At 35.3% G+C, this 12,603-nt stretch overlaps 1 pseudogene; it reads right to left on the bottom strand.

Moving 5' to 3' along the window:
- LOC109453079 (RNA transcription, translation and transport factor protein) overlaps nt 1-12,603 on the bottom strand; it is a 125,708-nt pseudogene that overhangs the window by 72,950 nt on the left and 40,155 nt on the right.

Genomic DNA, 12,603 nt, shown 5'->3' with positions numbered 1-12,603 from the left:
TTTTTTTTTTTCTGAGTAGTAGTTCTCACCAGTGGGCTTAAAATATTTAGTAAATCATGTTGTAAATAGATGTACTGTTATCCAGGCTTTGTTATTCCATTTGTAGACAAAGGCAGAGTAGATTTAGCTTAATTATTAAAGGTCCTAGGATTTGGGGGATGGTAAAGGAGCATCGGCTTCCGTTTAAATTCACCAGGTGCATTAGCTCCTAACTAGAGAGTTAGCCTGTCCTTTGAATCTTTGATACCAGACATTGACTTCTCCTCTCTAGCTATGAAAATCTTAAGTGGCATCTTCTTCCAATATAAGGTATTTAATTTACATTGAAAATCTGTTGTTTAGTGTAGCCTTCGTTGTTATCTTAGTGAGATCTTCTGGATAACTGGCTGCAGCTTCTATAGCAGCATTTTGTTCACCTTGTACTTTTATATCATGGAGAGGGCTCCTTTCCTTAAACCTCATGAACCAATTCAAACTTTACTTCTGCAACTTCCTAACCTTTCCCAGCCTTCATAGAGTTTGAAAGTTAAGGCCTTGCTTTGAATTAGGTTTGGATTAAGAGAATGGTGTAGCTGATTTGATCTTCTATTCTGACCACTAAAACCTCCATATCAGCAGTAAGGCCATTTCACTTTCTTATCATGTGTGTGCTCATTGGAGTAGCACTTTAATTTCCGTTAAGAACTTTTCCTTTGCATTCATAACTTGGCTGTTTGGTGCAAGAGACCTAGCTTTCAGCTTCACTGGGCTTTTTACATGTCTTCTTCACTGAGCTTAATTATTTCTAGTTTTTTTATTTAAGATGAGAGATCTGTGATCCTTTCACTTGAACATTTAGAGACCACTGTAGGATTATTAATGGGCCTAATTTCAATATTGTTGGGTCTCAGGGAATAGGAGGGCCTCCAGGAGAGGGAGAAAAATGGGCCAGTGGCCGATCAGGGTGTAGTCAGAGGATAAACGACTAAGTTTGCTGTGTTATATGGGCACAGTTTGTAGCACCCCCCAAAAAAATTACAATAGTGACATCAAAGATCACTGATCACAGATAACCATAACAAATGTAATCATGAAAAAGTTTGAAATATTGCAAGAATTACCAAAATGTGACACATACACATGAAGTGAGCAAATGCTGTTGGAAAAATGGCACCAAAAGATTTGCTCAACTCAGGGTTGCCACAAACCTTCAATTTGTAAGAAGCACGATGTCAGTGAAGAGCAATAAAGCGAAGGAGAGTAGAAGGAGGTATGCCTGTGTAGCCTGTACTGTTTCCTGTACATAGGTGCTGTGATAAAGTTTAATTTATAAATTAGACACAGTAAGAGATTAATAACAATAACTGGTAATAAAACTACAATTATTACAATATACTGCAATAAAATCATGTGAATGTGGTATCTCTCATTCTCTCAAAATATCTTATTGTGCTATATCTACCTTTTCACTAAAAGAGGCCCTTGGCACCTTCTATTTGGCATATTTGCATTGCCAGCATCACTACTTTTGCACTTTGGGGCCATTATTAGTAAAATAAGGGTGACTTGCACACAAGCACTGCTATACCGGGACAGTGGATCTGACAACCAAAAGGGCTACTAAGTGACTAATTGGTGGGTAGCATATATAGCATGACTACAGGGATAAAGGGGTGATTCCCATCCTGAGCAGGACATAGCTGGTTGGCAAGAGACTTATCATGCTACTTAGAGTGGCACACAATTTACAACTTATGAATTATTTATTTCTGGAATATTCCATTTCATATTTTTTTACCTTGATTGTCCAGAGATAACTGAAATCATGAAAATCTAAACTGTAGAAGAGGGGAGGCTACTGTACTCTAACCACACCACAGTGCTTGAATGTTATTTCCAACATGCATTACCTTTCTCTTTGTTATGCCTTTATACTTATTAATTTAACAGAATGCCTCCACAGCATACCACCACTACATACCTCTTTACTACAAGTATGAATGTTTTAAAATATTTTTCCAGTCTTAGCTCTTTCATTTACCAGTTGTCATAGATTCATTAATTCATTATGCCAATTCTGAGTCCCCACTAGGTGCCAGGAACTATATAGGATCCTGGGGTTTAGCAGTAAGCCACACATATCACCTCTGCTGTTAACCCTTCTCCAAATCTGTAGCACAGCAAACATCCCCTCTACTGCAATAATATGTATTCCACTCCTCTTGTTATATTTATAGCCATTTTTACTTGCAATGCAATTCTTGGTTTGATTTTTCATGGTTCCCATTACACTGTAAGCTCCTTAATGGCAGAGATTTTTCTTACTTTTTTCTCTTTTTTAATCAATCCAAGTCTTATCACAAAGGCTGATACAGAATAGGCAGTTGCTAATATTTATGAATTGAATGGTAATTAGCAATTTCCAGGGACTTAATGTCATGCAAAACAGCTTCTATTTAATACTGTTTTGATTTCCAAACAGATAATGGGAAACTATATACATAGTAAGATACAGTGGAGGCAGTAAAATTCTATAATCTAACCCTGCCCAGCTGGGATGTCCTTCCAGATTGCTCTAACTGCTGCCTTTTAATGTCTACCTCAAAATAATCATTTTTCAAGAAGTCTGTGCATGATGCTTTAGTCATCCCTAGTTTCACTCTTCTGAACTTGGAGGACAGTTTGCAGGCTCCACTCATTTCAGCAATTAATCTATGTTGTTTTCTTCTACTTAAAAGGATTGCTGTCAATTAATAATGTTGGCTGTTTCTTCCTCAGCAATTTAGAAACAGACACCTGCAAAGTGTTAAGATCTGTTCATTCGGTTCTTTAAGCTACCATTTCTCTGCCAAATTAACAGCGAGGTCCAATCTGTTTTTTTGTTTGTTTTGTTTTTCTTCTTCTTTTTTTTTTTTTTTTTTTTGTCTTTTATGTGAACCTGTTCCCTCATGGAAGAATTTGTTTATGGTCTATATCTCCAGTTTCTCTGCATTATTGTTCTTTCTTTTTCACTGGAGCTGTGTGGCTTTTAACAAAGACGTGAGCATCCAGTGAACTCTGTCATATCCAGCACCCAAGGATGGTATCTCTTTGAATTACTCTTTCAATTTCAGTGGAGCTCTGTCACTTTGAGGAGCCATCAGAACACTAAATACGTCTTTGGAATGTTTCTTGTATTTTGTCCATTAAAAATTTATTTAACATACCACCTGGAGAAACGAGAAAATCCTAAACATCAGTGCTTAAATTCTAGCTTATATTCACTTTTCTACTTGCATTTGCATCTTTTGCTCTCTGTATCTTTTATTTTTGGTCATTTCTGCCTCTTCAGAACTGCCATTTGTGTGTCATTCAGATATAAGCCAGTGTACGAATATACACTCATACATGTTCTCACACTTCACTTTTCACTTCCGCATTTTTATCACAATTTAATTTTTAAGATGTTGTTTTCCCTTCTAATGTACAGGGTTTTCTGTTTCTTTGTTTCCTTTTTCTTTTTTCATAGGTGTTAATTACTCATCATGATGTATATATGTTACATACCCAGTACTTATTTGTCTCACAACTGGAAGTTTGTATCTTTTGACTACCTTCATCCAATTCCCTCACTGCCCCCACTCTATCTCTTTGCTAACACAAATCTGATCTCGTTTTCTATGAGTGTTTTGTTTTGTTAGTTTTAGATTCTATATATAAGTAGCACCATGCACCATTGTGTTTGTTTGTTAGGCTTATTTCCCTTAGCATAATGCTCTCAAATTCCATTGATGTTGTGTAGAATGATAAGATTTCATTCTTTTTTACAGTTGAATTATTGTTTACACACATACACACACACACACACACACACACACACACACACACACTTTATCCATTTATCCATCATTAGACACTTAAATTGTTTCCATGTCTCTGCAATTGAAAACAATGTTGCTATAAATATGGGGGTGCAGATAACTCTTTGACATAGTGTTTTCATTTCCTTTGACTATAATCCAAGAATTGGAATTGCTGGGTAAGCTAGTTCTATTTTTAATTTTTTTGAGGAGCCTCCATATTGTTTTCCATCATGGCTGCACCTATTTACATTTTCACCAACATTGCACAAGGGTTCCTTTTTCTTCACATCCTTTCCCACAGTTGTTATGTCTTGTCTTTTTTATGATAATCATTCTAACAAGCACGAGGTATATCTCATTGTAGTTTTGATTTGCATTTCCCTGATGGTTAGTGATGTTGAACACCTTTTCATGTACCTGTTGGCCATTTGTATATCTTTTTTAGAAAAAATGTTTATTCAGGTCCTTTGCCCATTTTTGTAATAGAATTATTTGTTTTTTTGTGTTTTGTTTTGGATTTTTTTTCTTCTTTTTTGTTATGGAGTTGTATGAGTTCTTTATATATTTTGGATACTAACCCCTTATCACATGTATGATTTGCAGATATTTTTTTTTCCACTCTGTAGGTTGTCTTTTTCTTTTGTTGATCATTTCTTATGCTGTGCAGCTTTCTAGTTTGATGTAGTCCCTCTTGTCTGTTTTAAATTTTGTTGCTTGTACTTTATATGTCATATCCAGAAAATTCATTGCCAAGACGCATGCCAAGCAGGTTTTTTTTTCCTATTTTCTTCTGGGAATTTTATGGTTTCCAGTCTTACATTTAAGTCTTTACTTCATTTGACATTAATTTTGGTGAGTAGTGTAAGACAGAGATCTATAGTTTCTTTCTTTTACATGTGAATATCCAATTTTCCCAGCATCATTTAGTGAAGAGCCTGTGTTTTCACCATTGAGTATTCTTGTCTCCTTTGTCAAATATTAGTTGACTGTATAGGCATGGGTTTATTTCTAGCATCTTGATTCTGTTCCATTGTGTCTGCTTTTATGTGTTTGTTTCTTTCTTGTACTTATGGTAGCCATGATTGAACATAGAAATGGAAAAGTAACAACAAATCCAAATTTTAATTAATTTTGTTTTGAAATATGTGTTTCAGGGTGTTGTTTTTTTTTTCATCACAGTCATTGAGAACCACAAGAAAAAAATAATAAAAGTTGGGAAGTACTTAAAGACCATATATTATACAAGTTCAAACATATTTCATTTTATGTTCTTTCTGCTTTGAAAAAAAAAATATATATACACATATACATATATATGTATATATACATATGTGTGTGTGTGTGTGTGTGTGTGTGTGTGTGTATGGAATACAGGGAGCAAAAAGATGTAATGTGAGCTGTCATGTTTATGGCAGATTAAAACTGGCTGCAAATTCATTAATACTCCTCCCACTGAAAGGGAGAGTCTTTGTCTCCTCCCTCTGATGTCTGCTGACTTGTGACTCTCATTGTTAGTGTACAGTAAAAGTGACACACTGCCAATTAGTGGCCTAACCTGTAAGAAAATTGGCATCTTCTACTTCCATGCTTTTGAACCTCTGAGCCTTCATGTAAGGATGCTAACTGCCTTCTTGGAGACAGCACTTGCAGAAGCCCTGAGATTTCTTAAAGAAGGAGAACGACAGTTACCTCGGCCTTGTAGTTGCTCTTCCACAGAAGCACATAGGGAGGAGAAGCCTTCTTGAACACTCCACGCCAGCTCAGTTACAACTGATTACAACCAAGATAGACCCGTTGGCAATGCTACATGGAACAGAATTCCCCAGTCAAACCCTGTCCAAATTCCTGAACCACAAATATGTGAAAATAACATGATGTTGTTTTAAGTGACCGTGTTTTAATCTGTTATGAAGCAATCAGTAAGGGAAATGATGGCCATCATATTTTACATATTATTACATCAATATATATTATAGTTGCATATATATATATATATATATATATATATTTTTTTTTTTTTTTTTTTTTTTTTTTTTTTTTCTTTCTGTGGAATTGTTCCCTTTAATGCATTTCTTCGGGATGATAAAATATATCTTTCTCAAAAATATTTTGAATATTCAAAACTATTTTCAGTAAATTTTAAGTCTTTAGTCTTCTTCTTTAGGATGTGAATAATCTACTTGTAACAATTGTGAAACTAAAGTTTAGAGTGATAGTCAATATTCAAATAAATTATTAATATGTTATATAACATTTTTTTGTGATAAATTATTAGTTTTTTGTTTTTTTATTTATTGGGGTGACAATTGTTAGTAAAATTACATAGATTTCAGGTGTACAATTCTGTATTACATCATCTATAAATCCCATTGTGTGTTCACCACCCAGAGTCAGTTCTCCTTCCATCACCATATATTTGATTCCCCCTTACCCTCATCTCCCACCCCCACCTCCCTTACCCTCTAGTAACCACTAAACTATTGTCTGTGTCTATGAGTTTCTGTTACTCATTTGTCTTGTTCTTTTGTTGTTTTTGGTTTATATACCACATATCAGTGAAATCACATGGTTCTCTGCTTTTTCTGTCTGACTTATTTCGCTCAGCATTACATTCTTAAGTTCTGATTGAAAGTTTAGTCTTCTGTCTTCCAAACAATTTCATCATATGACCCATTGTTTCTCCTGCTTTTCAATATGTTGTACTCAAAATAGTTTAGATACTGTCTTGAGTCAATGTTGTTATGACACATTGGATAAAGAGGTAAATAGAACATTTTAGTGTGATTAATAAGTTGAATTTATTACATAAAAGTAGTTATCAGACAGTTAAAAAATATGCTTCCAGTGGCCTGTGTTTTAAAAAGGGAACAGATGCATGAACAATTCTATAAAAAAAAAGAAAAATAGAGTAACAAAGGAAAGTATGCCAACGGCAAACAGCACATGCATAAAAATTTAAAATATGCAGTTTGATGAAGCAGTTTTGTAAAATTATATATCCCAGTCCTTACATTTTGGTAAAATATGTTTCTGTCTCAATTGCAGCAGAGCAAATCCAGCTTAATATCCCTAGTCTGCTACTTCCTTTAGTTACAAAAGCAGAAAGACATATTTACAAATACTCATTAAGGCTTGGCTACTTCACTAGATTTTTATTTTTCTGAGCTCCTTTCTTTGTGCATAATAATGAAATGGGGAAGTGTTTCTTTCTAATTTAAAACAACAGGCACATTTTCCCCTCTAGGTGGAACAAAAACAGTGGAAGTCACTTATAGGATTAAAAAACATTAAAAAAAAAAACAAAAGAAGAAGAAATGAATGCATTTCCACATTTTTAAAGAATACATGTTCTTCAAATGTTGCATATGCTTCATGCCAAAGGTATAAATAACATTGATAATAGCCAGTCATATTAGTAACAGGTACTAGATTTTTTTTCCCTTAAGGGGGGATTTTCTGAGTTTTCTTTTTCTTTAATAATAGTTGATGATTAATGTTTAAATACTTTATTAATATTATTAAATTACAACATAACAAAGCAATTATTGTTAATGCTCATAACAAGTTTGTCTAGATTCTTTAGGACATAGTATCAAAGCCAGAATACAACATTAGTCAAATGCCTGTGCATAAGCTTGTTTGTTTGTTTCTTTGTTTGTTTGTTTGTTTTTTGGTTTTTTTAGGCATGCTACTGCTCTGGCAGAAATAATGAAGTTATATTTTCTTGGCAGTCTTTCTGATTTACCACCAGTCCCTCTTTTATTAATCATAGTATCCTCATACAATTTGACATTTTCTTGATAATCCAGAGAGATTACGTGAGCACTGTTTTCTGCGGAGTCTCAAAAAACTATGCTGTCAGAATTGACAAATCATCTACCATGTAATTTCATGTCAGTCTTCATGTTTTAATGTATTCATTTTTAACAATGGCCTTGCCAATATTAATCAGCAAATATGACTTTTGAATAATAAAATCAAGAATAATGCATTCACATGATGTTTTACATTTTACAAAGTATTTTATGGGACACTAAAGATTTCCAGAGAGAAGTAGAAATTCTAATAAGATCATTAATCTCTTTGATATAAGTAACTCAAGCTACATTTAGAGTACAGAGAGCAAATATTGGGAAGAGACACATGAAAACTCACAACAGCTCCCTCTGTGTTTAGTAATTCACAGTGACACATAAGATTTCACTAGAGGAAGTTACAAGCCAGACTAGTATGAGGTGCTGAATAACAAGTCATGCTATTTGCATGAAACAACAAATGGATATTCATTCCTCATCTGTTCCAAATATTTATTTACTTCTAATATAATGCAATGCCATAATGTGATTTCCCATGCCTTGTAGCCATGGGAGTTTTATTAAATATGAGTAAGACATTATCCCTGGCCCTCAAGGAACTCATTGTCATGTCAAACAAATAAGATTAAATGTCATAAAGGCTATATTATTGGGATGTAAACTATGTAACACTGGGAAAGGAAGGAGTTTCTGAACCTGATTAGGGCAAAACCTCAGAAAGGAATATTTTAACCTGTGTTATGCGGAGTGGATAGGAGTTAATCATGGTACTACAGTGAAGAACAAGCAACAGAAGCATGAGAATGCATGTCTAACTGGGAGAACCTGAAGAATAAAAAGGGGCCTAAGAGGCCTGGAAGATGGGGCCAACGTAGAGGATTAAATTAAGAGCATAACTAGAGAAACACCATTTAAACGACACCTATAATTTTGTCAGTTTGCTGCAGTTCCTTCCACCTCGAGGTTACTCTGAGACATAAACTGAACTCTGATCTATCAGGCAGCTGAATCCCAGTAACTGGAAATAGAGTACCCAGTTGCAATGTGCTGATGATCCTGGCTAACAAATTCATCATAATAACTTTCCATATCTAGATTGCATGCTTACTAACAGCCATCTGATTAAACATTCCCTTTCTAGTCCTTGTGAAGGAACGTGCTCATCCCTTAACATTCTCTTTCATCTTTACATTCTGAATTATTTTTTTTAAAAAGAAGACAAATTGTGTAACCCCTCTGCTAACAACACCACCTTCTCCTAGTATAAGAGGTAAACGCCGAAGTTCTGACAATGGCCCACGAGCTCCTACACCATCTCTTTTCCATTACACGTTTCCTCCCTCGCCCCTTCCTTACCACTGTTCATCTCTTCTGCTGTTCTAGGTACCCTAGCCTAGAATCTTTCTGCTTTAGGACATTTGTCCAGCCTGTTCCCTCTGCCTGAGAAATTATTCTGCCTTTTCTTTTATCCTGGCCTGATGAGATTTTTTTTTTTTTTTTTGGAGGGTTTGGAGGGTTAATGTCTACTTTTAATGTTCTCTAATGCATTTTTTAAATTAAAGTTTATTGAGGGATAATTGTTAGTAAAGTTACATAGGTTTCAAGTGTACAATTCTGTAACACACCATCTATATATCACATTGTATGTTCACCATGGATGGATTTTGAGAGAACTGTGCTAAGCCAAATAAGTCAGATGAAAAAGTCGAGACCCATATGATTTCACTGATATATGGGATATAAAACAACAAAGGAACAAGACAAACAAATAAAGAAACAAAAACTCATAGACACAGACAATAGTTTAGTGGTTACCAGAGGATAAGAGGGTAGGCAGGTGGTAGATGAGGGTAAAAGGGATTAAATATTTGGTGATGACTAGATTTTGTTGTAATATTTCAACACTGTCTGCTGTTTTAATATCTGGTCTTAACATTGTGCTAATTTCTAATAGGTCACTTAGAATGGATATTAAGTAAAAGTGAATCCCATCTGCCCTACTATGCTCTCATCTGTTTATTATCAGCCAGTGCTATGCAGGCTGCTGCTACATAATGCAGGTGTGTCTGAGTGAGTCCAGACAAGACTCCATTTTGGTTAGGGCCAAGAGAGTGAGGCTGAGAGAGTGTGTTGGATTATTTAGGTTACAATGAACAGAAATTAATCTAGCAAGTTATGTTAATGTGACAATTAGGAAGTGCTGTAGTAGAAAAAAAGTTACTGAGATATCTATTTATTTGTTCTGAGATTAAGCCTGTGAATGAAAATTTATATCACAACTGTAATAAGACGAGAATTTTGATAAAGTGGACAGGATTCAGGGGAATCCGGAGGGGGGGATAAAAAAAAGGCTTAAGGTAAACCTTTATGGAAAATACAGGGGTCATAACAGTGCTGGGCCTCATGAAGACAAGAGTGTAATTCAGAAATGTTCACTTGTCTAGGAACTCCTGTTACCCACCCTTCTCCATTGTTCCACCCCACATCCAGAAAAGATTTCCTTAAAACCTAATTAGTATTTTGGCAGCTCTCCATTCTCTCTGGTTGTCCCATTGTCTAGATTTCCTATACTTATGTATCCCTGGGCTTGTGATTTTTTCCAGAGATTCTCTTATTGCTAATTGCTACAGCTTTGTGAATTCTTTAGCCTGCTGTTTCCCTAGCTGTCAGCGTGTACTCTCATCATCAATTGGGATTCTGTGTCTTTACCTCTAATACTTCAATTCTCCAAGTGCAATATTCTCATCAATTCTCTTAATCCCTGTGTCCTGCTGGGAAAACATTCAGCCCCTGACCACTGAGAAACCATTAACTGGCCTCCTTTTAACCAGCTATCCCCTGTCAGTGGAACAACCTAAGTTGAAGCATTCTCTTGGATCAGGCAGAGGGATCCAGGGCCAGCATCATGAGCATCACTTCGAAATTTGAAAGAAATTGAATTCTTAGGTCCCACTCCAAACCTGCTGAATCAGACACTGCGGGAGTGAGGCCCAGCAATGACAGTTAGCACTTTCCATGCTAATATTTCAGAACATTTTACTTAGGAGGAGGTTAAGGATATAACTGTTCAGGGGTTGTTTAATATAAAATAATTCTCTGGTTTGTTTAATATAAAATAATTCCAATGGAGAAATTGAAAATAGGGGGATCAGGTTTCAATGTAAGAAAAAAATGTCAGTTTGGCTCGTGTTGATTTCAAGTTTCCTACGTTATTCCCAGATGGAGGTGTACAAGAGCCAGTTTGGTGGATTTATTTCTAACTTATCAACTTTCGCGTATATATTACCATACATATGGTTTTAAAGCATCACTATATTAACAGATTACAGTTCACATTAAACATATATAAATGATTTAAGCTGTGAGACAGTGGCGGCTTTATATATTCATCTGGAGCCAGGCAGGTGAAGACTGAAGATAAAAGTGAAGGAGTTATTTCAGATACACTGGCTACCTCATTTTACTGCACTTCGCTTGATTGCACTCCACAGATGTTGTGTTTTTCAAAAATTGAAGGCAAGACCCTTCATCAGCAGAAAGACTATGATTTGCTTTATTGTGATACCCACTTTCTTGCGGGTATCTAGCAACTGGTATGCTTCATTTTAAAGGAGTTCTACAGTATCTCTGAGGTATGGCTGTAATAAAGGTCCCAACTCAGCTGATTTGAGTTAATCAAAAAAGCTGATGACTCCCTATGAGCCTGTCTTCTTCTTCTTCTTTTTTTTAATTAAAGTATATTGGGGTGACAATGGTTAATAAAGTTACATAGGTTTCAGGTGGATAATTCTGTAATTCTGACTCATTGACTAAAGCGACCATGTTGGAAAAGTCCACTTGGCTGGGAACTCTGGGTAGGTTCTAGAAACTTCGAGTGGCTCTACGGATCTGAGGGCAGGCTCTTGCCAACATGTAGCAAAAAACCAGGGCCGTTAGTCATATACCCATAGGAAATAAAGTCTGCCAACCACCTACATAAACTGGAAGGAGGATTCTTCCAGCCTCCACACAAGAATATAATCCAGTGGACACCAACAGAAGAGCCAGATATGTGGTGTCTAGATGTGACCTAATGTGAGGTAATAAATGTGTGTTATTTTAAGCTGTACACATGTGGTAATTTATTATGCAGCAATATAAAAGTAACATATCAGCTTCTCACTGCATGTAAACATTTGCACATATTTTTAAAGTACAATCTACATGTGTTTGCACGCAGGAAAAAATGTTATCTGTAGTTTTATCTTTCCTCTTTCCCACCATTTTTCTTCTGTTTTTGTCACCATGGGGTCAGGAAAACCTTACAAAATAACTCTAGTGGTATTTTAAAGTTTATTAGGATACCAATTGGCTGAGGGAACCAATAAAAAAAAAAATCGAGTTGCAGGAAAACCTGTTTTCTTAAACCTTCATAACACTCAGAAAACCCTTAGGCCAAAACAAATACTTTTCTATTGCCACGTAGAGACCCTTATGAAAGGTGAATACATGGCTACCAGGCTAGAATTCACACCTAATCAGTTCTGTATTAGAGGAATAAACATAATCTCACACCAAACAAAACTGAGTGTGAAAGCAGATTGTGGAAAGAACATATACATCTATACTATATTTTGGGATCCTTATTTCATCCTACAGTCTAAAGGAACAAAAATGGAGAAACTACATTTTTAAATATAATTTTTAAAATATTTGTTTTATCCTCAAATCTTTCTCACTTAAAAATTGTCTTTGGAGAAGAAAAAATCTTTAAATATGTCTCTCTTACCTTTCGGATGAGGCAGTAAATCAGTTTGAAATTATTTTTAAGAGTTTTACTGCTAAGGAAATAGACAGTTCATGGGGAAAAAATGCATATGCAAAAATAGTAAAATTTCCAGAACTTTAAAAATGCCATATAAGCCCCTATCACTGATCTATAATTTATTCTATGTGCGCTTTTAAAGATTGATATCATAGTCTCCCTG

The sequence above is a fragment of the Rhinolophus sinicus genome, linkage group LG04 (genome assembly GCF_036562045.2).
Source record: "Rhinolophus sinicus isolate RSC01 linkage group LG04, ASM3656204v1, whole genome shotgun sequence".
Classification (NCBI taxonomy): domain Eukaryota; kingdom Metazoa; phylum Chordata; class Mammalia; order Chiroptera; family Rhinolophidae; genus Rhinolophus; species Rhinolophus sinicus.
The sequence above is the reverse complement of the archived record's forward strand: the minus strand, read 5'-3'. Positions and strand labels throughout refer to the sequence as shown.